Genomic DNA, 26,924 nt, shown 5'->3' with positions numbered 1-26,924 from the left:
GCTGTTTGTCGCGTGTGTGGTGTGGGAGGGAATAGATTAAAAGGGGAAAAATGTACAAACTGTTGACTCTGTTTTGTTGGAATGTGGTTTTGCTGTTATTGTTTATGTTTGGAAAAAAATATATTTTTTAAAAATTGCTGGCAAGGTGAAAATAGGCACTGCGATGGGCAAAGAGGAGGGGGATGAATTGGATAGCTCTTTCCCAGAATGAGCACAATGGGCCGAATTGTCTCCTAGGCACCTCTGAAGTTCAGTCATTGACAATACAGCTTTAATAAACCACAATCCCGAGGTGTAGTTTATTTCAGGACAGTTTGGAGTTATTTGGAATCCTGCCCAGCGACAGAAGTGCAAAATCTGCAGCCACTGGTGACTCAGTCACTGAATCCTCCCGCCAATAAAACGCATTCATTATGGCCGATGGTACTCTCACCCTCACCAACTGTGCTGCTGGGGGCTAGAACAGGGGCGATATTGTTACGGATTCCAAGGAGTTACACAGCTGTTTCTGATGTAAGGCGATGAATCGCTTGCTGTTTATAAGTGTGACACAAGACAAAGTACCTGCTAATCTCACTTTACATCTGCGACTGGTCTCAGCTGGATGCAACCGGATATTGTAGCTGTGAGTTTCGAATTGCATTTGTACTAGAAAAAATATTATACCCCCCCCCCCCCCCACAACCCCCCAAAAAATCATCTTGCAGAATCATATCAAGTCAATTCTCTCTCTGGACTTAGAATCATAGAATTCCTACAGTGCAGAAGGAGGCCATTCAGCCCATCGAGTCTGCACCGTCCCTCTGATAGAGCACTCGACCCAGGCCCACTCCCCTGCCCTATCCCTGCAACTCCACCTAACCCTTGGACACTAAGGGCAATTTATCATGGCCAATCCGCCTAACCTGCACATCGTTGGACTGTGGGAGGAAACCGGAGCACCCGGAGGAAACCCACGCGGGACACGGGGAGGACGTGCAGACTCCGCGCAGACGATCACCCGAGGTCGGAATGGAACCTGGTTCTAGCACTGTGTCACCCTGCTGCCCCTTGCAATGTATATCTTTGAAAGCAAGTTGTCTGCTGGGTTACAGTTCTACGGTCATCATGTATCCTTGGGTACTGAAGGGGGATCAAACTCAAAGGCCAGCATTGAAGAAAAGATTCTCCAGGTGAGAGACACAGGGGAAGATGTTGGAAGAATGATTAGTGATTGCTCAATGTCACAGTGCTAGTCCAGTTTAACCAGGGGAAACAATGGGCAGCACGGCAGCACAGTGGTTAGCACAGTTGCTTCAGAACTCCAGGGTCCCTCGTTCGATTCTCTGCTTGCGTCATGTCTATGTGGAGTCTGCACATTCTCCCCGTGTCTTTCCCCAGGTGGGAAAGTGGAGCTGAGTCCACAAAAGATCAGCCATGATCTCATTGAATGGTGGAGCAGGCTCGAGGGGCCAGGTGGCCTACTCCTGCTCCTAGTTCTTACGTTCTTATGTTATGTCTGTGTAGGTTTCCTCCAGGTGCTCCGGTTTCCTCCCACAGTCCAATGGGGTGCAGGTTAGGTGGATTGGCCATGTGAAATTGACCCTTGGTGTCCTAAAACATTTGGTGGGATTACTGGGTTATGGGGGATAGGGTGGGGGTGTGGGCTTGGGTAAGGTGCTCTTTCCAAGGGCCGGTGCAGACTCAATGGGCCGAATTGCCTCCTTCTGCACTGTATATTCTGTGATTCGATGAAAGGGTGACAGATTGTGACAGTGTTACAATGAAGCCCTTACTGTCAAAATATAAAATCGTTGAATCCACTCGAAAAAAATGTCCCATACAGTCTTTCACATTAAAGAATTGAACTGGATGATTCAAAACGCGCCTTTTGAATTTTGTTGTCAGTTTGATTTTACTCTTTTTTTTCTCTTTTCAAATCTGAATTTGAAGGGATTCACTTTTCCATTCACTCGATGAAACCTGTTTTTACCTCTTCACGGTTTACAACATGTCCCTTGTGTCACCTGCCAGGGTTGGTTTCCACAACCAATGACACATTCCATCTGTCGACATTTAGCCCTCCTTTTCTGTGCACCGTGTTGTGCAACGTTAGCGCTGGGGCTGATGGGCAGAGTGAGTGAGTCTTCATGATCAGCTGCAGGGGGAATCTGGGGCGGCACGGTGGCACACTGATGCCCCACAGCGCCAGGGTCCCAGGTTTGATTCCCCGCTGGGTCACTGTCTGTGTGGAGTTTGCTAATTCTCCCCGTGTCTGCCTGGGTTTCCTCCGGGTGCTCCGGTTTCCTCCCACAGTCTAAAGGTGTGCAGGTTAGGTGGATTGGCCATGATAAATTGCCCCTTAGTGCCGAAAAGGTTAGGCGGGGTTATGGGGTTAAAGGGGTAGGTTTAGGCAAGATGCTCTTTCGGAGGGTGCAGGCTCGATGGGGTCAAATAGCCCTCCTTCTTCACAATTGGGATTTTTAAAAATAATAATCTTTATTGTCACAAGTAACTTACATTAACATTGAAGTTCATGTGAAAATCCCCTCGTCGCCACATTCCGGCGCCTGTTCGGGTACACAGAGGGAGAATTCACAATGTCCAATTCACCTAACAGCACGTCTTTAGGGACTTGTGGGAGGAAACCGGATCACCCGGAGAAAACCCATGCAGACATGGCGAGAACGTGCATGAGTAGCGATTACTGTGTATAATAAATGTGCTTTGATTTAAATCTTAAATCTTACTAATCTCGGACTTGAACCTCGTGGCGGTATCATAAAGATACCTGGCGACTCGAGAGCACAGGTGATAAAACAGAGCAATTGAACCAAGGAGAAAATTAGCAACATGCCCTATTATGTATTTTATTTTATTTTATTTTATTTTCATGCACTTAATGATCTGTTGAGCTGCTCGCAGAAAAATACTTTTCACTGCACCTCGGTACAACGTGACAATAAACAAACAAACAAACCGCACCCACGACCAGAAGCACCAACATCCCCCACCAACCGGTTTGAGTGAAAATGCCAACTGGAGCAGGGGCTAGAACTTTGGGCCCGTGCTCATCAGGAGTGACATTGAGACGGTCCAGACTGCCTTCTGGGAGGCCTGGTTGGAGGAGGGGGGTTGGTGGAGGATGAACGGTGGAGTCTATTTTAATATCCGTGCTATTAGTAGAAGGGATGAGGTTCAGCAGAGTTTAGGGAATTGGGGTGGAACTGGGAACCAGGACCTCGAAGGCAGTCATCTCCAGATTATGTCCAGTGCCATGAATATGTAGAAATAGGATGTCAGGGAAATGAATGCATGGTGGAAAGATGGCACAGGAGGGAGGGCCTTCGATACCTAGGGCACTGGGTTCCGATCCTGAGGAGATGGGCAGTGTGGTGTTGGGTGTTCTGACACACAGATGAGCCAACACAGTTGTATTTGGTACAACGCTATTTTATTTAAACTTTCTATGTACAGTTTTGTCTTGATACTCTGCACGTGGGGATTCCCTGTTTGTGATGTTAAAACAGGTCGTTCCGTGTCCTTGTCCAATGACCTACTGTCCACCAGGTGTCGTGTTCGTGCTTTTATATGGTTCCTGTCTTTGTGTGTGATTGGTTGTGGTGTTATGTGTTCTGATTTGTCTGTTGGTGTGTCCATCATGATGTGTGTGTTTGAATATCATGACATCCCCCCTTTTTTACAAAGATATGTGCCTACGTGGTAATAAATATAATTGTGTCGTGAGTGCATCTAAGACTGTGTGTGTGTTGTGTACAGCATGTGCATATGACGTAACTATTTACATGGGGCGATGTCGGGTGCGTCACATCAACAAGGTTGTACCATAACAGAACATGAATGCGAACGAGAAAAAAAAACTTGAACAGTGGTCCAGTCAGACGATATCTGGAACGATAAACAACAACAGGTTATAATACAGAAGTGTGTAACTTTTTGAACATATGAACGGTGTTATAAGTCCAGTCTAATGGGCTTGCGACGAGTTCGGGTTGACCGTCAGGGTGGCACACCACTCATCGGCTGGATTGATGGCATTGACCTTGTTGACATCGATAACGGAAACGCGGAAGGCATCCTGGTCATCTGCATCACTTAACTGGAAGTCTTGATGCGTGGGCTGGACGGTCCTGACTTGTCTGCGAGATTGTCGGGGATGTGCAGGATCCATGGGTTGAGCTGCACGACAGTGGGCAGCGTAGTGGCCCAGCTTGCCACATCTGAGGCACTGTCGGTTTTTAGCAGGACATTGCCCTTTTAAGTGTACAGCTCCACAATTGCCGCACGTCATGATGTCACGGCGTTCGTTGCGCCACTGCTCATGCGCAGTGCGATCTTGCGGTGGGCGCACCTGTGCAGTGCGTCCCTCGATGTGGCCGTTATTTTTGGCGCGCACCAGCGCGGGAGACCCCGAAAAGCGCGGGAAGCGGCCGCTGTCGTCGGGGCCGCGGGTCGGGAGATAATCGACGGCCTGGATGCGTTCGGTGTCGTGGGCGGCCTGGCTTGCCGATTCGACGGCAGGGGACCCCCTCCGTGCCAATTCGGACGCCTGAAATCGGGCAAAACGGCTGGTTGCATTCTCGTGGAGGACACAGGCTTCCACAGCAGACGCTAAGGTGAGGCCTTTTATTTTAAGAAGCTGCTGGCGTAGGCCACTGGAGGCAATGCCAAAAACAATCTGGTCCCTGATCATGGACTCTGTGGTGCTGCCGTAACCGCAGGACTGCGCTAGAATTCGGAGGTGCGTCAAAAAGGGTTGAAAAAGCTCCTCCTTACCTTGCAGGCGTTGCTGAAAGAGGTATCTTCCAAAACTTTCATTCACTTCAACATTAAAGTGCTGGTCCAGTTTGAGGATGACCGTGTCATACTTGGATTGGTTTTCCCCTTCTTCGAACACCAGTGAGTTGAAGACATCGATGGCGTGCTGACCTGCGTAGAAGAGGAGCAGTGCAATCTTCGTTTCATCCGAGGCACTCTGTTTCTCGTTGGCTCGGATGTACAGGTCAAATCGCTGCCTGAAGAGCTTCCAATTGGTACCAAGGTTCCCCGCGACTTGCAACGGCTGCGGTTTGTCGGTGCGGTCCATGTCCAGAATGGCAGGTTCGTTGGCAAGTATCGATCCACTCCTGTACCATGTGGTGTTGGGCGTTCTGACACACAGATGAGCCAACACAGTTGTATATGGTACAACGCTATTTTATTTAAACCTTCTATGTCCAGTTTTGTCTTGATACTCTGCACGTGGGGATTCCCTGTTTGTGATGTTAAAACAGGTTGTGTCCTTGTCCCCAGACCTACTGTCCACCAGGTGTCGTGTTCGTGCTTTTATATGGTTCCTGTCTTTGTCTGTGATTGGTTGTGGTGTTGTGTGTTCTGATTTGTCTGTTGGTGTGTCCATCATGATGTGTGTGTTTGAATATCATGACAGGCAGGGTTGCACCTGAACAGAGCCAAGACCAGTGCACTGGAGGGGCAATTTGCTAATGTTATCGGGGAGGGTTTAAGATAATTTGGCAGGGGTGTAGGAACCAGGAGATAAACCTCGAGATAGAAATCAAGGTGCAAAGAGAATTGGGAAAGTCAGATAGTTCTGAAGTAGAAACAGTACGGTACTGTGTGGGATTAGAGTGAACAGAATGTCTAAGTTTAAGTGAATGTGCAAAGTGTGGTCAGTAAAGTTGGTGAGTTGCAGCAGCAATCGTCACATGGCAATATGATTTTGTGACAATAATGGAGACCTGGCTGAAAAAAGTGCAGGACTGGCTACTAAATATTTCTGGATTCAAAGGTGTTCGGGAAAGATAGGAAAGGATCTGTGCAGAACCTTAGTTAAGTAAGACTTGGAATACAGTGTCAATTCTGGTCGCCACACTACCAGAAAGATGTAGAGGCTTTAGAGAGGGTGCAGAAGAGATTTACCAGAATGTTGCCTGGTATGGAGGGCATTAGCTATGAGGAGCGGTTGAATAAACTCGGTTTGTTCTCACTGGAATGAAGGAGGTTGAGGGGCGACCTGATAGAGGTCTACAAAATTATGAGGGGCATAGACAGAGTGGATAGTCAGAGGCTTTTCCCCGGGGTAGAGGGGTCAATTACTAGGGGGCATAGGTTTAAGGTGAGGGGGTACATAGAACATAGAACATAGAAAATACAGCACAGAACAGGCCCTTCGGCCCACGATGTTGTGCCGAACCTTTGTCCTAGATTAATCATAGATTATCATTGAATTTACAGTGCAGAAGGAGGCCATTTGGCCCTTTGAGTCTGCACCGGCTCTTGGAAAGAGCACCCTACCCAAACTCAACACCTCCACCCAACACCAAAGGCAATTTTGACATTAAGGGCAATTTATCATTGGCCAATTCACCTAACCCGCACATCTTTGGACTGTGGGAGGAAACCGGAGCACCCGGAGGAAACCCACGCAGACACGGGGAGGACGTGCAGACTCCGCACAGACAGTGACCCAAGCCGGAATCGAACCTGGGGCCCTGGAGCTGTGAAGCAATTGTGCTATCCACAATGCTACCGTGCTGCCCTTGAGAACAAATAAATCTACACTATATCATTTTACTGTAATCCATGTACCTATCCAATAGCTGCTTGAAGGTCCCTAATGTTTCCCACTCAACTACTTCCACAGGCAGTGCATTCCATGCCCCCACTACTCTCTGGGTAAAGAACCTACCTCTGATATCCCTCCTATATCTTCCACCTTTCACCTTAAATTTATGTCTCCTTGTAATGGTTTGTTCCACCCGGGGAAAAAGTCTCTGACTGTCTACTCTATCTATTCCCCTGATCATCTTATAAACCTCTATCAAGTCGCCCCTCATCCTTCTCCGTTCTAATGAGAAAAGGCCTAGCCCCCTCAACCTTTCCTCGTAAGACCTACTCTCCATTCCAGGCAACATCCTGGTAAATCTTCTTTGCACCTTTTCCAAAGCTTCCACATCCTTCCTAAAATGAGGCGACCAGAACTGTACACAGTACTCCAAATGTGGCCTTACCAAAGTTTTGTACAGCTGCATCCTCACCTCACGGCTCTTAAATTCAATCCCTCTGTTAATGAACGCGAGCACACCATAGGCCTTCTTCACAGCTCTATCCACTTGAGTGGCAACTTTCAAAGATGTATGAACATAGACCCCAAGATCTCTCTGCTCCTCCACATTGCCAAGAACTCTACCGTTAACCCTGTATTCCGCATTCATATTTGCCCTTCAAAAATGGACAACCTCACACTTTTCAGGGTTAAACTCCATCTGCCACTTCTCAGCCCAGCTCTGCATCCTATCTATGTCTCTTTGCAGCCGACAACAGCCCTCATTACTATCCACAACTCCACCAATCTTCGTATCGTCTGCAAATTTACTGACCCACCCTTCAACTCCCTCATCCAAGTCATTAATGAAAATCACAAACAGTAGAGGACCCAGAACTGATCCCTACGGTACGCCACTGGTAACTGGGATCCAGGCTGAATATTTGCCATCCACCACCACTCTCTGACTTCTATCGGTTAGCCAGTTCGTTATCCAACTGGCCAAATTTCCCACTATCCCATGCCTCCTTACTTTCTGCATAAGCCTACCATGGGGAACTTTATCAAATGCCTTACTAAAATCCATGTACACTACATCCACTGCTTTACCTTCATCCACATGCTTGGTCACCTCCTCAAAGAATTCAATAAGATTTGTAAGGCAAGACCTACCCCTCACAAATCCGTGCTGACTATCCCTAATCAAGCAGTGTCTTTCCAGATGCTCAGAAATCCTATCCTTCAGTACCCTTTCCATTACTTTGCCTACCACCGAAGTAAGACTAACTGGCCTGTAATTCCCAGGGTTATCCCTAGTCCCTTTTTTGAACAGGGGCACGACATTCGCCACTCTCCAATCCCCTGGTACCACCCCTGTTGACAGTGAGGACGAAAAGATCATTGCCAACGGCTCTGCAATTTCATCTCTTGCTTCCCATAGAATCCTTGGATATATCCCGTCAGGCCCGGGGGACTTGTCTATCCTCAAGTTTTTCAAAATGCCCAACACATCTTCCTTCCTAACAAGTATTTCCTCGAGTTTACCAATCTGTTTCACACTGTCCTCTCCAACAATATCGCCCCTCTCATTTGTAAATACAAAAGAAAAGTACTCGTTCAAGACCTCTCCTATCTCTTCAGACTCAATACACAATCTCCCGCTACTGTCCTTGATCGGACCTACCCTCGCTCTAGTCATTCTCATATTTCTCACATATGTGTAAAAGGCCTTGGGGTTTTCCTTGATCCTACCCGCCAAAGATTGTTCATGCCCTCTCTTAGCTCTCCTAATCCCTTTCTTCAGTTCCCTCCTGGCTATCTTGTATCCCTCCAATGCCCTGTCTGAACCTTGTTTCCTCAGCCTTACATAAGTCACCTTTTTCCTCTGAACAAGACATTCAACCTCTCTTGTCAACCATGGTTCCCTCACTCGACCACCTCTTCCCTGCCTGACAGGGACATACATATCAAGGACACGTAGCACCTGTTCCTTGAACAAGTTCCACATTTCACTTGTGTCCTTCCCTGCCAGCCTATGTTCCCAACTTATGCACTTCAATTCTTGTCTGACAACATCGTATTTACCCTTCCCCCAATTGTAAACCTTGCCCTGTTGCACGTACCTATCCCTCTCCATTACTAAAGTGAAAGTCACAGAATTGTGGTCACTATCTCCAAAATGCTCCCCCACTAACAAATCTATCACTTGCCCTGGCTCATTACCCAGTACTAAATCCAATATTGCCCCTCCTCTGGTCGGACAATCTACATACTGTGTTAGAAAAGCTTCCTGGACACACTGCACAAACACCACCCCATCCAAACTATTTGATCTAAAGAGTTTCCACTCAATATTTGGGAAGTTAAAGTCGCCCATGACTACTACCCTATGACTTCTGCACCTTTCCAAAATCTGTTTCCCAATCTGTTCCTCCACATCTCTGCTACTATTGGGGGGCCTATAGAAAACTCCTAACAAGGTGACTGCTCCTTTCCTATTTCTGACTTCAACCCATACTACCTCAATAGGGTGATACTCCTCGAACTGCCTTTCTGCAGCTGTTATACTATCTCTAATTAATAATGCCACCCCCCCACCTCTTTTACCACCCTCCCTAATCTTATTGAAATATCTATAACCAGGGACCTCCAACAACCATTTCTGCACCTCTTCTATCCAAGTTTCCGTGATGGCCACCACATCGTAGTATCAAGTACCGATCCATGCCTTAAGTTCACCCACCTTATTCCTGATGCTTCTTGCGTTGAAGTATACACACTTCAACCCATCTCCGTGCCTGCAAGTACTCTCCTTTGTCAGTGTTCCCTTCCCCACTGCCTCATTACACGCTTTGGCGTCCTGAATATCGGCTACCTTAGTTGCTGGACTACAAATCCGGTTCCCATTCCCCTGCCAAATTAGTTTAAACCCTCCCGAAGAGTACTAGAAAACCTCCCTCCCAGGATATTGGTGCCCCTCTGGTTCAGATGCAACCCGTCCTGCTTGTACAGGTCCCACCTTCCCCAGAATGCGCTCCAATTATCCAAATACCTGAAGCCCTCCCTCCTACACCATTCCTGCAGCCACGTGTTCAGCTGGACTCTCTCCCTATTCCTAACCTCGCTATCACGTGGCACCGGCAACAAACCAGAGATGACAACTCTGTCTGTCCTGGCTTTTAACTTCCAGCCTAACTCCCTAAACTTGTTTATTACCTCCACACCCCTTTTCCTACCTATGTCGTTGGTACCAATGTGCACCACGACTTCTGGCTGCTCCCCCTCCCCCTTAAGGATCCTGAAGACACGATCCGAGACATCCCTGGCCCTGGCACCCGGGAGGCAACATACCTTCCGGGAGTCTCGCTCGCGACCACAGAATCTCCTATCTATTCCCCTAACCATTGAATTTCCTACAACTATTGCTTTTCTATTCTCCCCCCTTCCCTTCTGAGCCCCAGAGCCAGACTCAGTGCCAGAGACCTGGCCGCTAGGGCCTTCCCCCGGTAGGTCATTCCCCCCAACAGCATCCAAAACGGTATACTTGTTTTGAAGGGGAACGGCCACGAGGGATCCCTGCACTGTCTGCCTGTTTGTTTTTTTCCCGCTGACTGTAACCCAGCTATTCTTGTCCTGTACCTTGGGTGTGGTTACCTCCTTGTAACTCTTCTCAATCACCCCCTCTGCCTCCCGGATGATCCGAAGTTCATCCAGCTTCAGCTCCAGTTCCCTAACACGGTCTTTGAGGAGCTGAAGTTGGGTGCACTTCCCGCAGGTATAGTCAGCGGGGACACCGGTGGTATCCCTCACCACCCACATCCTACAGGAGGAGCATGTAACTGGCCTAGCCTCCATCCCCTCTTACCTGACAGAATATAGCTGCCCTGTGGACTAACTAGATCTCCGCCCTCCGACCCTGCTCCCAGTCAGCTACACTTTCTGTAAACTCCTGGCTCTCTTCGCACTCTTTGCGGAAATGTCGGAAACAAAATGAAAGGAGCACCTTACTCCCTCCTCACCTAACTCCCTCGGTCACCAAACTCTCACTATCGCACTCAAATGCACCAAATTCAGCACTCCCTCGGTCACCAAACTCTCACTATCGCACTCAAATGCACCAAATTCAGCACTCAGTGCAAATAAAGTCTGCACTGTAGGGGATCACTTTTATACTGTGAATCTAGCCTCTGAAAACTGGCCTAATCCAATTAACTAATTAACAAGCTCCAGCTGCAAGTGCCTACAAGTAGAAGCCTGTTTAAAGCTTATTGAAAATTCACCTTCTTCTAAACCAAACAGCAACTTTTAAGTTAATTAACTAAATAAAATGAAGACTAAACTTTAGATAAAAATGAAGCCTTATACTCCCTCGGTCACCAAACTCTCACTATCGCATTCAAATGCACCAAATTCAGCACTCAGTGCAGGTTTAGAGTAGATGTACAAGGCAAGCTTTTTACACAGAGGGTAGTGGGTGCCTGGAACTCGCTGCTGGAGGAGGTGGTGGAAGCAGGGACAATAGTGACGTTTAAGGGGCATCTTGACAACTACATGAATAGGATGGGAATAGAGGGATAAGGACCCAGGAAGTGTCGCAGGTTTTAGGTTAGACGGGCAGCATGGTCGGCGCAGGCTTGGAGGGCCGAAGGGCCTGTTCCTGTGTTCTCACACTCACACACACACACACACACACTCACGCACTCACATACACTCACACAACTCACACACACTCATACACACACACACACTCATACACACACACACACATACACTCACTCACATACACTCACACACTCAGATAACTCACACACACTCACACTCACACACACACTCACACACTCACATACACTCACACACACACACACACTCACTCACACACTCAGATAACTCACACACACTCATACACACACACTCACATACACTCACACAACTCACACACACTCATATACACACACACTCACTCACACACACTCACACTCACTGACACACACACTTACACTCACCTGTGCTCACACACTCTTAAATTCCTCTAAGAGAATGACCTCTCCCAAAGCCTCATGGGTAGTTTCAGCTCCCAATGCCCCTACCCGCCTATTAAAATTGTTCTGCTTTAACCTTTTGAATTCTGCATCAGTCTGTCGCGGTTGCAACCTTAAACTCCAAAACATTTGCCTCTGTGCTTCGGAAACCAATTCACATGCACCCAGAACAATCTTTTTTTGCCTCATCATTATCCTTAGACACCCGCTGTGATAAGGAAACATAAACTCCCTGTGTTGCCGCCTCAGTTTACTCCGCATGGATAATGTCAACTTTACTGCTCCCCACTCCATTCGGGTTGCTATTTTCTCAAAAGCCCTAAAAATAAATCTCGACCTCCTTCTCTTTTGACATAAAGTTTTTTTTAACAAACTTTTTATTAAGGCGTTTATGGTTTTATAACAACAAAAGATACAAATACAAATTCAGTGGAAAGAAATGTAAACATAATTCAGTGTGTAACACTTCTCACAAACTCCCCCTGCCCCCCCCTTAATCCCTAACCACCCCCCCCTCATCCCTTGGGTGAGATTCTTAATGAGTACTTTGCATCGGTATTCACCAAGGAGAAGGACATGACGGATGTTGAGTCTAGATGTTTAAATACTCTAGGTCAAGTCAGCATAAGGAAGGGGGAAGTTTTGGGTAGTCTAAAAGGCATTAAGGTGGACAAGTCCCCAGGTCCGGATGGGATCTATCCCAGGTTACTGAGGGAAGCAAGGGACGAAATCGCTGGGGCCTTAACAGCTATCTTTGCAGCATCCTTGAGCATGGGTGAGGTCCCGGAGGACTGGAGAATTGTTAATGTTGTCCCTTTGTTTAAGAAGGGTAGCAGGGATAATCCAGGGAATTACAGACCTCGACGTCAGTGGTAGGCAAACTGTTGGAGAAGATACTGAGGGATAGGATCTATTCATATTTGGAGGAAAATAGACTTATCAGTGATAGGCAGCATGGTTTTGTACAGGGGAGGTCATGTCTTACAAACCTAATAGAATTCTTTGAGGAAGTGACAAAGTTAATTGATGAGGGAAGGGCTGTAGATGTCATATACATGGACTTCAGTAAGGCATTTGATAAAGTTTCCCATGGCAGGTTGATGGAAAAAATGAAGTCGTATGGGGTTCAGGGTGTACTAGCTAGATGGATAAAGAACTGGCTGGGCAACAGGAGACAGAGAGTAGTGGTGGAAGGGAGTGTCTCAAAATGGAGAAAGGTGACTAGTGGTGTTCCACAGGGATCCGTGCTCGGACCACTGTTGTTTGTGATATACATAAATGATCTGGACGAAGGTATAGGTGGTCTGATTAGCAAGTTTGCAATGATACTAAGATTGGTGGAGTTGCAGATAGCGAGGAGGACTGTCAGAGAATACAGCAAAATATAGATAGATTGGAGAGCTGGGCAGAGAAATGGCAGATGGAGTTCAATCCAGGCAAATGCGAGGTGATGCATTTTGGAAGATCTAATTCAAGAGCGGACGATACGGTCAATGGAAGAGTCCTGGGGAAAATTGATGTACAGAGAGATCTGGGAGTTCAGGTCCATTGTACCCTGAAGGTGGCAACGCAGGTCGATAGAGTGGTCAAGAAGGCATACAGCATGCTTGCCTTCATCGGACGGGGTATTGAGTACAAGAGTCGGCAGGTCATGTTACGGTTGTATAGGACGTTGGTTAGGCCACATTTGGAATACTGCGTGCAGTTCTGGTCGCCACATTACCAGAAGGATGTGGATGCTTTAGAGAGGGTGCGGAGGAGGTTCACCAGGATGTTGCCTGGTATGGAGGGTGCTAGCTATGAAGAAAGGTTGAGTAGATTAGGATTGTTTTCGTTGGAAAGTCGGAGGTTGAGGGGGAACCTGATTGAGGTCTACAAAATTATGAGAGGTATGGACAGGGTTGTCATGTGAGAGTACCTTTAAGACATGGATGTTTAAGCAGTGTACCTTTAAGAAAACAGTGATGTCAGAGAGTGGGTGGAGCTGGGCTTTAGATCAGCCATTTTGAAGTTTCAGGTTGAAAAAAGCAGCTTGTGTGTGTCTGTGTTTCCAGAGAACTGCAGTTCGGAGGAAAAGAGCTGGGTGTGTGTCTGTGTTTGCAGTGAGCTGGATTTGCTGCGATCTCTGCCATGAAAGACTATCTCTGGATCATTTGGGTGATTTAAACTCATAATAGTGAAGCCTTTAACCTGATGTGATTTTGTTTAAAGGTATTAAGTCTCTTGGAAGTTTGAAGGAACATTTTGAGGAATTATTTACTGTTGCAATATTTTCTGAGTTATCTTTGAAGTAAGGGGTGTTAAGAGATCCAATGTTTATTTAAGATGTTAAGTTGAGTTAATGGAATAAACATTGTTTTGTGTTTAAAAACCCACGTGTCCATAATTGTAATCCCACACCTAGGGAACAAGCCGTGTGCTCGGAAAAGCAACAAATATATTAAAGGGGAGGTTGGTTGAACTCCATGATACATTTTGGGGTTTTGAAAACGCCTGGCACATAACAGGATGGATAGCAACAAGCTTTTTCCAAGAGTGAGGGTGTCAATTACAAGGGGTCACGATTTCAAGGTGAGAGGGGGAAAGTTTAAGGGAGATGTGCGTGGAAAGATTTTTTACGCAGAGGGTGGTGGGTGCCTGGAACGCGTTGCCAGCGGAGGTGATAGAGGCGGGCACGATAGCATCATTTAAGATGCATCCAGACAGATATATGAACGGGCGGGGAACAGAAGGAAGTAGATCCTTGGAAAATAGAAGACAGGTTTAGATAAAGGATCTGGATCGGCGCAGGCTGGGAGGGCCGAAGGGCCTGTTCCTGTGCTGTAACTTTCTTTGTTCTTTGTTTTTGTTCTCAATCCCTGCTCTCTGCCACCTCCAAAACCCCCCATCCATCCTTTCCGGGACAAACCGGTGATTACCACAAATTGGAACCCGCACCAATGCTCCCTCCAATCCCATATGCTTCCGCCATTGGCCCCAAACTCTCAGAGCCGCCACTACCACCGGGCTTGTGGAGTATTGGGCAGGTGAGAACGGCAGTGTGCCCCTACATGAGGCCGCCTCTACCCGTTCCCACACCGACCCCTTCCCCACTACCCACTTCCTGATCATGGCTATATTTGCCCTCATGTAATAGTTCCTAAAGTTCGGCAGTGCCAGCCCTCCCCCACTCTCGGCCCCGCTCCAGCAGCACTTTCCTTACTTGTGGGGTTTTACCCGCCCAGGCAGAAAGTTAAACATCGCGCCACTGGGTTCCGTTTTCGGAATTAAGCTGCCCTCTAATTTCTACTGGTTTAATCCAGAACTCTCTCTTTTGCTTTTTCCTCTCTCTCGATTTCCAACCTCCTCATTTCCATCTCTATTTCTTTTCCTATTCTTTGTAATTCCCTTTCATGCTCAAACTGCAACTGAACCCTCTCCAGCTCAACATCCCCAGGAGAAAATGTCTTCACACTTCTTCATGACTCACCTGTGATCCTAACATCTCTTTCAAATGTAAATTCTGAGCAATCACGTCAGTTACCTCTCCTTCCTACCTCTAGCTTGTACCTCTATTAATAATTCCCCAGCCAATTCGACTAACTTCTCTTTTCGAAACTCTTTTAAATAAACCAGAGACAAGTCGCCCACCTGAAGAAAACCCTGAGTAGCTTCCAGAGCTTTCCTGTTATATTGCTACAGGCCTGGTGTCTCTTTTTAAATTTACACCGTAACCCAAACTTCACCGTCTACCATTCCAAAGATCCCACACCCAAGCCCTCAAATTATGTTATGATGCCTTGGGCCAGTGCACCGTCAATTCCAGCCCCACTGACACAGAGTCACAAAACAATTGAATTAACCAATAATCCTTAGAAAAATACCCCAAGTCTTTGGCCATCGGCTGCCCAATTATTCCAGTCACCAGGTTTGTAAATGTAATCACAATTACTGTTTACTTATAACAAGAATTATAATGAAATCTGCAGCAAATACAACTGGTTAACTATTATCTAATTCCTAATTCCCCCTTTAACTTGCCCCTCACCCGCTAAACACACATACAAGACAGACAAACCCAGAGGGGAAGAAAGGGGTAAAAAAAATCTTAGTAAAAGGGAAACAGAGCCTTGTTTGAGATGGTGATTTCCAGCACCTTACTCCTTTTCTTTTTTTTATAGAACATATTTTATTGAAGCATTTGTAATTTTTACAATTTAACATGTTGACATTTCTAAAACAACCGCATGGGTCGATGCACAAAATACCCCCTAAAATAACAACAAACAATAAACCACGTCCCCCACTTCTCCCGCCCTGTCCCCAATTACCCGTATACTAAGCTCCCTGTCCTTATTTAATGTTACCCTGCCTCCTATTTTCCTCCCCCCCCTTCCCTTTTTCCCTTTCCCCCCTTACTGCTGGCGTTCAGTTTTTGTTAAAGAAATCGATGAACGGCTGCCTACTCCGGGCGAATCCCTGTATTGATCCTCTCAGAGCGAACTTGATTTTCTCCAGACTGAGAAACTCTACCATATCGCTGACCCACACTCCTGATTCCGGGGGCTCCGAGTCCCCCCATCTCAGCAAGATCCGTCTCTGGGCCACCAGGGAGGAGAAGGCCAGGATATCGGCCTCCCTTCCCCCCCCCCTTTGCCCCCGGATCGTCCGACACCCAAATATTGCCAATTCTGGACTCGGAGTTACCCTACCTTCCAGGACTTCCGACATAACATCCGCAAATCCCTGCCAGAATCCCCTCAATTTCGGACATGCCCAAAACATATGGACATGGTTGGCCGGGCTACCCCCACACCGTCCACATCTGTCCTCCACCTCCTCGAAGAACCTCCTCATCCGGGCTACCGTCATGTGGGCCCTGTGGACTACCTTGAACTGAACCAAGCTGAGTCTAGCACAGGACGAGGATGCATTTACCCTTTTCAAGGCCCACATTCAGCCCCTGTTAAAAAAGAGTCCGGTGGGGGTGGTGGCCTGATATTACAACATGGTAACGTGGTAGAAATACCTCCGTAATACCTCCGCACAGTGTTTTGTAACTATTTACAATTCTATTTACTATTTACAATTTATGATTCAGAATTAAGTATACGCTTTAAAATGAAGCAATCAGTCGATCGGGGGCCTTGGTCGTCCTCTGTGATCGGCGAAGCTTCGGTGGTGACTCTGGTGGAGGCTCGGGCGCCTGTGACTCCGGGAGTGTGGCCTCGATCTCTGTGGCAGCTTCAACACCCCCTAGACGGCGCTGGTGGGGAAAACGGTTGACCTGGGAAGGGAGCGCCTGCGGGGTGCGTCGGTGGGTGGGGGGGCCTAGACGGGGCCGGCGGAAGGACCGATCCTCCTGTAAGGTGCACCGGTGGGAGGGAGGGTGGGACTGGTGGCTGGGGTGTGCGTGGGGCTCCGGCGAGCGCCAGGTCTCGTAGGGAGACAGTATCTTGTCGGCCGTCGGGGTATGCCCTAGGCGTATTGGGGGTTAGCGTGGAGAAGATAGACCCTCTCAACCAACGGGTCCGACTTGTGCGCCCGCACATGTTTTCACAGCAGAATGGGTCCGGGAGCTGCCAGCCAGGTCGGGAGCGAGGTCCCAGAGGAGGACTTCCTGGGGAAGACAAGGAGATGTTCGTGAGGTGTTTAGTTGGTTGTGGTACAAAGCAGTGACCGGATGGAGTGGAGGGCATCCGGGAGGACTTCCTGCCTGCGGGAGACTGGGAGATTCCTGGACCATAGGGCCAGTAGGACGGTCTTCCAGACCGTTCCGTTCTCCCTCTCTACCTGCCCATTTCCCCGGGGGTTGTAACTGGTCGTCCTGCTCGAGGCGATGCCCTTGCTGAGCAGGAATTGGCGCAGTTCGTCGCTCATAAAGGGGGACCCCCTATCACTGTGTATGTAGGCAGGGAACCCGAACAATGCAAAGATGCTATGGAGGGCCTTGATGACGGTGGTTGCGGTCATGTCTGTGCAGGGGATGGCGAATGGGAACCGGGAGTACTCGTCAACCACGTTCAGGAAGTACATGTTGCGGTCGGTGAAGGGGAGGGGGCCTTTGAAGTCCATGCTGAGGCGTTCAAGGGGACGAGAAGCCTTTATCAGGTGCGCTTTCTCTGGTCGGTAGAAGTGCGGTTTGCACTCCGCGCAGATTTGGCAGTCCTTGGTGGCTGTCCTGACCTCCTCGATGGAGTAGAGCAGGTTGCGGGCCTTGATAAAATGGAAAAAGCGAGTGACCCCCGGGTGGCAGAGGTCCTCGTGGAGCGCTCGGAGGCGGTCCACTTGTGTGTTGGCACATGTGCCGCGGGACAGGGCATCAGGAGGCTCGTTTAGCTTCCCAGGACGATACAAGATTTCGTAGTTGTAGGTGGAGAGTTCGATCCTCCACCGCAAGATCTTTTCATTTTTTATCTTGCCCCGCTGTGCATTATCGAACATGAAAGCAACCGACCGTTGTTCAGTGAGGAGAGTGAATCTCTTGCCGGCCAGGTAATGCCTCCAATGTCGCACAGCTTCTACTATGGCCTGGGCCTCCTTTTCGACTGAGGAGTGGCAGATTTCGGAAGCATGGATGGTACGAGAGAAGAAGGCCACGGGTCTGCCCACTTGGTTGAGGGTGGCCGCTAGAGCTACGTCAGACACGTCGCTCTCGACCTGGAAGGGGAGGGACTCGCCGATGGCGTGCATCGTGGCCTTTGCAATGTCTGCTTTGATGCGGCTGAAGGCCTGGCGGGCCTCTATCGACAGGGGAAAAGCTGTGGATTGGATCAGGGGACGGGCCTTGTCCGCATAGTTGGGGACCCACTGGGCGTAGTAGCTAAAAAACCCGAGGCAGCGCTTCAGGGCCTTAGAGCAGTGAGGGAGGGGGAACTCCATAAGGGGGCGCATGCGTTCAGGGTCGGGGCCTATAACTCCATTTCGCACTACGGAGCCGAGGATGGCTAGGCGGTCGGTGCTAAATACTCATACGGCATTTATCCTTGTTGTATGTAAGGTTAAGGATCTTTGCGGTCAAGAGGAATTTTCGGAGGTTGGTGTCGTGGTCCTGCTGGTCGTGGCCGCAGATGGTGACATTACCGAGATACGGGAATGTTGCCCGTAAACCGTACCGGTCAACCATTCGGTCCATCTCGCGCTGGAAGACCGAGACCCCGTTGGTGACACCGAAGGGAACCCTTAAGAAATGATAGAGCCACCCATCTGCCTTGAAGGCAGTGTATTTGCGGTCACTAGTGCGAATGGGGAGCTGGTGGTAGGCGGACTTGAGATCCACCGTGGGGAAGACCTTGTAATGCGCGATCCTGTTTACCAGGTCGGATATGCGGGGAAGAGGGTACGCGTCCAGCTGCGTAAACCTGTTGATGGTCTGACTGTAGTCGATGACCATCCTATGCTTCTCCCTGGTCTTTACCACCATTATTTGAGCTCTCCAGGGGCTGTTGCTAGCTTCAATGACCCCTTCCCTCAGTAGCCTTTGGACCTCTGACCTAATAAAGATCCAGTCCTGGGCACTGTACCGTCTGCTCCTGGTGGCGACAGGTTTGCAATCCGGGGTGAGGTTCGCAAACCGGGAAGGCAGGTCGACCTTGAGGGTCGCGAGGCCGCAGACAGTAAGGGGGGGTATAGGGCCGCCGAATTTGAAAGTTAGACTTTGGAGGTTACACCGGAAGTCTAAACCTAGGAGTGTGGCCGCACAGAGGTGGGGAAGGACGTAGAGACAGAAATTTTTGAACTCCCTTCCCTGGACTGTGAGGTTTGCTACACAAAACCCCTTTATCTCCACTGAGTGGGAACCGGAGGCCAGGGAGATTTTTTTTGATTAACGGGGTGGACGAGGAGAGAACAGCGCCTTACCGTGTTGGGGTGTATGAAGCTCTCCGTGCCCCCAGAGTCGATTAAGCAGGACGTCTCGTGCCCGTTGATTAGTACTGTTGTTGTAGCAGTTGAGAGTGTTCGAGGCCGGGACTGGTCCAGGGTCACAGAGGCTAATCTCAGCAGTTGAGTGTTCTCTTCGGGCAGTGTGCGGTCAGCCGAGCTGGGGTCCTGGGAGTCCATCCAAGTTGGCGGCTCCCATTGGTCACACATGGCTGGGGTGCACAACGTGGCGTCCGCGGGACAAGATGGCGGCACCCGCTGGCCGGACGGGGACCGTGGAGAGGTTTGCGGTGGCAGTCCGCATTCACTGCGCCCTTTTTACCGCATCCCTTGCTGGTGGATGCGCGGGCCGGGCAGCGCTGCCGGGGGTGCTTGGCATTCCCGGAAAAGTAGCAGCGGGGCCCCCCGGAGTTGCCAGGTCGCCTTGCAGCACAAGCTTGTGGGGGGATGGGAGATGTCTTGGGATCGGCTGCGGAGGGGTTCCACGCTGCCCAGGGGGCTGCTGCGCGGTCGGGAACGTAAGCGCGGGCGTTTCTGGAGGTCACATCCAGGGAGCCTGCAGGGGCCCGTGCCTCCTTGAGGCCTAGAGTGTCTTTTTCCAACAATCGCTGGCGGATTTGGGAGGACAGCATACCTGCCACGAAAGCGTCCCGGATCAAGGCTTCTGTGTGGTCGCTCGTCAAAACTTGCGGGCAGCTGCAGTTTCTCCCCAACACCAGGAGCGCAGGTAGAATTCTTCCAGCGATTCCCCAGGGATTTGTCGCCTCGTCGCTAGCAGATATAGGGCGTAGACCTGGTTTACCGGGCGAATATAATGTCCTTTTAGCAGCTCTATTGCAGCATCAAAGTCTTCCGCTTCCTCGTTGAGGGTGGAAATTTCCGGGCTCACCCTCGAGTGCAGGACTTGCAATTTCTGTTCTCCCGTGGGTGTGTTTTCGGCCGTTCCGAGATATCCTTTAAAACACGCCAGCCAGTGCTTGAAGGTTGCTGCTGAGTTCGCCGCGTGGGGGCTGAGTTGCAGACACTCCGGCTTGATTCGGAGCTCCATCCTTTTAAATCTAGCTTATTAAATTGATGCACGATCAATGACCACTAAAGCGAGGTTGTAGTCCAACTGAAGGCTTTAATAAGCTAGATGTTTCCCCAGCAGCTCAGGTACAGACTGAGGGCTGCTGGGACGGCACGGGCTCTTATACCCCGCCTAGTAGGACGGAGCTACCATACAGCTTGGCCAAAGGGAAACATACAATATCTACCAATGGTGTTCCAGCATTACCAGGTACTGTAATATCTCTACACAGACTACCACACTCCTTTCCTCCAGCCTCCTATCCTGCCCCCGTGCCTGAATCACGAACATCTCGCTTTTTCCCATATTTAACTTATAGCCTGAAAATCACCCAAATTCTCCTAATACCTCCATGATTTCAGCCCGCCCCCCCCCCCACTGGGTCCAAAAGCAGCAAATCGTCCGCATAGAGAGAGACCCTGTGCTTCACCCCCCCTCTCACTATACCCCTCCAGGTATTCGCTGCTCTCAGGGCCATTGCTAAGGGTTCTATGGACAAACAGTAATGGGGAGAGCGGGCACCCCGGCCTTGTCCTCCGACAAAGACCGAATTCTGACCGAACTTACATTTGCCACCGGGGCCTGGTCCAGTAACCGGACCCACTCCACAAATCTCTGTCCAAACCCAAACCTGCCTAAAATATCCCATAGATTCTTCCACTCCACCCGGTCGAAAGCCTTCTCCGCGTCCATGACAACGACCACCTGAGCCTCGCGCCCCTCCGCTGGCATCATAATTACATTTAGAAGCCGTCTAATGTTGGATGTCAGGTTCCTGCCCTTTACAAATCCCGTCTGATCCTCCCCAATTATCTCCGGGACACAATCCTCTATTCGAGTGGCCAGGATCTTTGCCAATAATTTGGCATCTACATTCAAGAGGGAGATTGGTCTGTACGATCCACAGCTCTCCGGATCCTTGTCTCGCTTCAGGATGAGAGAAATTGATGCCTGTGATAACGTTGGGGGGTTACTCCCAGCTCCTTGGACTCGTTGAAAGCCTTAACCAGGAGCGGCCCCAGTAACCCAGAGAACCTCTTATAAAATTCCACTGGGAACCCATCAGGTCCCGGGGCTTTACCCGATTGCATCGCCCCCAGTCCCTCTATCACCTCCCCAAGCCCAATCGGGGCCCCCAGGGCTTCCACCAGCTCCTCATTTACCTTCGGAAACTCCAGCCTCCCAGGAATTGATTCATGCCCTCCTCCCCAACCGGGGGTTCCAACTCGTATAGCTGGCTATAAAATTCCCGGAACATTTCATTCACCGCCCCCGGGTCCGTCACCGTCTTCCCCCTACAATCCTTTATTTGTATCCTCACCCTTGTTCCACACCTCGCTTGACCCGCCCCTCAGCGGCGACCGCCATCTGATCTCCATCTCTCGTCTCCTAACTGGCCCTTACCCGTCAGCAGTACCCCCCCCCCCCCCCCCACCCTCCCTCCCCCACTTTGTCTTTCCTCAGCTCTCCCCCACTTTGTGATGCTCTGTTTCGGTCCCAACAGCGTCACCAATACTGTGGGTATTTCTATTTATCTTAGTGAATCACAAGCCGTCCCTTATATCGATCAAATGACCACAAAACCAGTTGGTTATTTCAAAAGATGGTTTATTTACATACACAAGAGTTATCTCAACATGCAAACACAATATCTACTACGAGTTAAACTACACCTATCAGGGCGACCGGCACTGTGCAAATGGATAAGGCCTTTATCTGGATCTCACGTGGCTGGTTCGAAGAAAGTCTGTCTCTGCTGGGCCCGTCCGTCAGGTAGCGATCCTTGGCCTTGAACTTGGCTGGCTGTTCCTGCTGCAATTGGGTGGCACAGGCAGGATCCAAAAGAATCCGAACACACGGCTGTGCTTTCTTTTATCCCTCTGGGATTTCGTGCTCTTTGGGGCGGTCCTTAACCTTGGATCCAATAGTCCGACAGGGCTCTGATCACTCTCTTCGATTTCGGCCAATAAAGGGGCGGGTGCCTTGGTAGCTGGGCGAGTCCTTAGCGGTCATTGACCTTGGCAGTTGTGCTTTCTGAGCAAGGGAGTGGTGCCGATCAGTCTGTGGCTGTACCGGTTGCTTGATTGGAGTTCTATTGTCCTGGGAAAATGGGCCATTAAAATGCAAACGAGCGGGGGTTTTGATCAGGTCTGGTTACCTGTGTTTTAGATACATATAGGCTGTGTATCTGTCTGAGTCCTGGGTTGGACATAATTCCCATGGTCCGGTGATGGCGCCTGAGCGAGGCGACTCTCTGTGAGCTCTCCCAAACAGATCCACTTTTTACTTAACTTATATTCGTTCTAATCTTTTAAAAATTAATTCTAACACTAACATTATTACTAACCTCTCTCTTTTATCTTCTCTTGCAGGTTTGAACATCCTCCGAGGCCCTTGGAGATCTTTTGACCCGACCCGACCTGACCTCCGCGACCCTTTTATGGACTGACCTCATTAACACTACACCCTGTATGCTTCATCCGATGCCAGTGTCTATGTATTTACATTGTATATGTTGTGTTGCCCTATTATGTATTTTCTTTTATTCCCTTTTCTTCTCATGTATTTAATGATCTGTTGAGCTGCTCGCAGAAAAATACTTTTCACTGTACCTCGGTACACGTGACAATAAACAAATCCAAACCAATCCAATCCTTTGCAGGTGGCCACCTTAGATGGCTACATTCCGTCCATTCGATCCTGAACGCGAAGCGTGGTGGATCACACTATTGATCACTGTTCATCCTCGGTGGCCCGGTCACCCTTGGTCAAGGCCAGGTTCTACTCTACTCCATCTTATGGTTTGGGACATTTACGTAATATTCCATTAATACATTCATCAATTAATTAATCTCTAACGGTCACTATCATTTACGTCAGTATAACATTTAATTTATCCGCGCAGTTGATCTCTAGCTAACGCTATCTAAGCTACTCTCATGCTGCTGGTGAATATCAAAGAACTTATGTACAGTACAACATTTAAAACAGCAGCTTTACATTTTTGCTTAATCCTAATAAAGTTAAAGAGGTACATGGTTTATTCTTAGCAGCGATTGTTACATGAGTTCAATTTTGTTGAATTCCAAAGATTCATATCTTTGAAATGATTCATATCATATTTGATTCATATCAAAGATATATATCGGGGAGCGGGAGGCTTTTGCTCGCCATTTGTGGAGTCGGAGTGTCTGAATGACACTGCAGATTATTGCAATTACCAGAAGGGCCTCTACTGTGTATAAAAGGGGGTTCCACTTGGCAATGTTTTCGCACCAAGTGGGGGTTTCGGTGTCTGTCTTTATGTGTGGTGTAGTGTCCGGGCTGGTCGGTCTGTTGGGTGGTAGTGTTCGGGGCTGGTGTGGGGTTCGTAACAAAAGTCCGTTGCGTGTGCAGTTGCAGACGTCCAGCGATGATCCAAACGCATGCCAGCAGTCCTTCCTTCATCCTGTGTTTTCTGTTTTCCGGGTAATCCTGGGGGTGCCAGCATAGTATCTGTTATTATCTTCGGTTAATATCTCGTTTTATTAGTCTTTCTCTCCTTACTCCAATTACCCGTTATGATTGTCACCATGTGTGACTCCCTCATTTTTAAAAAAAATACCATTTTGGAGCAACAAGAAATGCTAATTTTTAAAGTACAGAGACTCTCGCAGCGTGTGGTCGATGCGGGGAGTGGGCGGACAATTTCTTCCACCAGTCTTTTCTTTTACTTGCAACCAGTGGTGGTTCAGGCTTATCTTAACCAGCCGAATTTCAGGGCGGCCAGTTTTATAGATTTGATAGCCGCAATCACATTTGGCCTGGTGTAACTAGCATATGGAGTCGGTGTAGTGTGACCGAAGAAGAGAGGAAGGAGGAGAGAAACAAAAATGAAGTGGCCTTGCTGATGAAGTGGTGGGTAAGCGCTCACAGTTTGCATGGGGCGGCTGGGACCTTGTAGCTGCTGTGGGTGGTGTTCTCTTTCATATCTGGGGGCTAGTCTAGCTGGTGGGGGTCTCCTGCAATCTCGGGCGAAGTGTCCTGACTGCCCACAGTTGTAACATGACCCCCGGGGCACGTACGGTGGAGTAGGCTCTCTGGTGTATGGTCCCTTGGGTATGGGTCCCTGGGATATTGGACTTCTCCTCTACCCTTGTTTACCCCCAAACTCAGACCGCCACAGTTTGAGTTTAAAGTCGTTACACCAGATTGCCAGATTCTACCCCTCCCCCTTTGATCGATTCTAATCAGTCACAACACCTTCAAAGAGAATCAAACAGAATAGAAGAAGCTTCAAGCAGCGTAAGCAAAATTATGCATGCAAGAATCAACCACCTTTCTTACAGAAAATAACACACCCGTCGCAACTCTGCCCACCACAGTTGGAATTTAAGAGTCCTTAAACCAGATTATTGTCTTTCATAAAAGTAGCTACCTCTTCTGGAGAAATAAAGTACAGCTCCCGGTTCTCGTAGGTCACCCAAAGACGCGCCGGGTACAACAGTCCGAATTTCATGCCTTTCTCAAACAGGGCCGCCTTAAATTTGTTGAAACTTGCTCTCCTCTTTGCGAGTTCTGGTCCCCAGTCTGGGTACACCCGGATCTCTGATTCTTCCCACATGTACCGTTTCGTCTGCCTGGCCCACTTCATGATACGCTCCTTGTCGGGGAATCAATGTAACCTCACCACCATGGCCCTCGGGGGCTCACAACCCTGGGGCTTACGTACGAGCACCCTGTGTGCCCGGCCCACCTCCAGCGGCTTGGCAAACACATCCAGCTTAAACACCATTGAAAAGAACAGTAAGGGCGAGAGCTGCTGACTGTGTGGCCGTTTACTCCATGGCCGCCACCGGAAGTACCTGACTCCTTTTCAAACATTACTTTCAGTTCAAAGTCTTTATTGTAGATTCATCCAGACCTCTGAAGTTTCAGAAATGCAACACTCAGCTTTTCTGGAAAGAGACAGGAGGCTGTTTGCAGCCTGTAATGGTTTTCCTGCAGATTTAATGCATTGAGGTTCTCTGCATCTTCAGGAATACAGTGCTCACAACCTTTCCAGAGAGAACACGGAGGAGAGGGAGAGAGTAGCAGGATCTAATCTCTGTGCTGCCAGGATCAAACTAATACTCCTTGGACCTCTGAAAAGCATTCCACTGGGATAGTATCCAATCACCACCTGCTGCACACGGCTGCCACTGTGCATTGATGGTGGAGGGAGTGGATGTTTAAGGTGGTAGATGGGGTACCAATCAAACGGGGCTGCTTTGTCCTGGATGGTGTCGAGCTTCTTGAGTGTTGTTGGAACTGCGCTCATCCAGGCAAGTGGAGAGTATTCCCTCACACTCCTGACTTGTGCCTTGCAGATGGTGGACAGGCGCTCGTACGTAAGCCCCAGGGTTGTGAGCCCCCGAGGGCCATGGTGGTGAGGTTACATTGATTCCCCGACAAGGAGCGTATCATGAAGTGGGCCAGGCAGGAGTCAGGAGGTGAGTTGCTCACCACAGGATTCCTAAACTCTGAACTGCTCTTGTGCACACATTATTTTCTTTCTTATTTTTTGTTTATAAATTTAGAGTACCCAGTTCATTTTTTCCAATTAAGGGGCAATTTAACGTGGCCAATCCACCTACCCTGCACATCTTTGTGTTGTGGGGGCGAAACCCACGCAAACACGGGGAGAATGTGCAAACTCCACACGGACAGTGACCTAGGGGCCGGGATTCGAACCCGGGTCCTCAGCGTCATAGTCCCAGTGCTAACCACTGCGCCACATGCCGTCCTCGTGGACACATTATTTATATGTCTAGTCCAATTCAGTTTCTGGGCAATGGTAACCCTCAGGATGTTGAAGGTAGGGGAATTCAGAAATAGTAATACCCTTGACTAGGGAAGATGGTTTGATTCTCTTTTGCTTGAGATGGTCGTTGCCTGCACTTGATTGATGCAAATGTTACTTTCCACTTGTCAGCCCAAACCTGAATGGGATCCAGGTCTTGCTGCACCTGGGTTTGGACTGTTTGAGTATCCGAGGAGTCACAAATGGAATTGAACATTTGTGCAGTCACCAGTGAAAATCCCCACCTCTGACCTTACGATGGAGGGAATATAATTAATGAAGCAGCTGAAGATGGTTGGGCCTAAGACACTAACCTGAGGGACTCCTGCAATGCTATTCTGGGAGTGAAATGATTGACCTCCAAACACCACAACCATCTTCCTTTGTGCCGGGTATAACTCCGACCAGCAGAGAGTTTCCCCCCTGATTCCCACTGAGTCCAGTCTTGCTGAGGCTCCTTGATGCCACACTCGCTCAAATACGAGCATACAAACGTACAAAATAGGAGCAGGAGTAAGCCATTCGGCCCCTCGAGCCTGCTCTGTCATTCGATAAGATCATGGCTGATTTGTGTTTCGAATGCCACATTCC

General features: G+C 49.0%; 1 long non-coding RNA gene across 1 annotated transcript; it reads left to right on the top strand.

Moving 5' to 3' along the window:
* The first annotated feature begins 819 nt into the window (after window positions 1–819).
* Window positions 820–23,553, top strand: LOC140404292 (uncharacterized). The gene is made up of 2 exons (XR_011938491.1): window positions 820–1,172; window positions 22,885–23,553. It is a non-coding gene; the product is annotated as an uncharacterized lncRNA (long non-coding RNA).
* Window positions 23,554–26,924: the final 3,371 nt, after the last annotated feature.

This window comes from Scyliorhinus torazame, chromosome 30, assembly GCF_047496885.1.
Source record: "Scyliorhinus torazame isolate Kashiwa2021f chromosome 30, sScyTor2.1, whole genome shotgun sequence".
In the NCBI taxonomy this organism is placed as follows: domain Eukaryota; kingdom Metazoa; phylum Chordata; class Chondrichthyes; order Carcharhiniformes; family Scyliorhinidae; genus Scyliorhinus; species Scyliorhinus torazame.
Note: the sequence above shows the minus strand (reverse complement) of the source record. Positions and strands in the feature narration are given on the sequence as shown.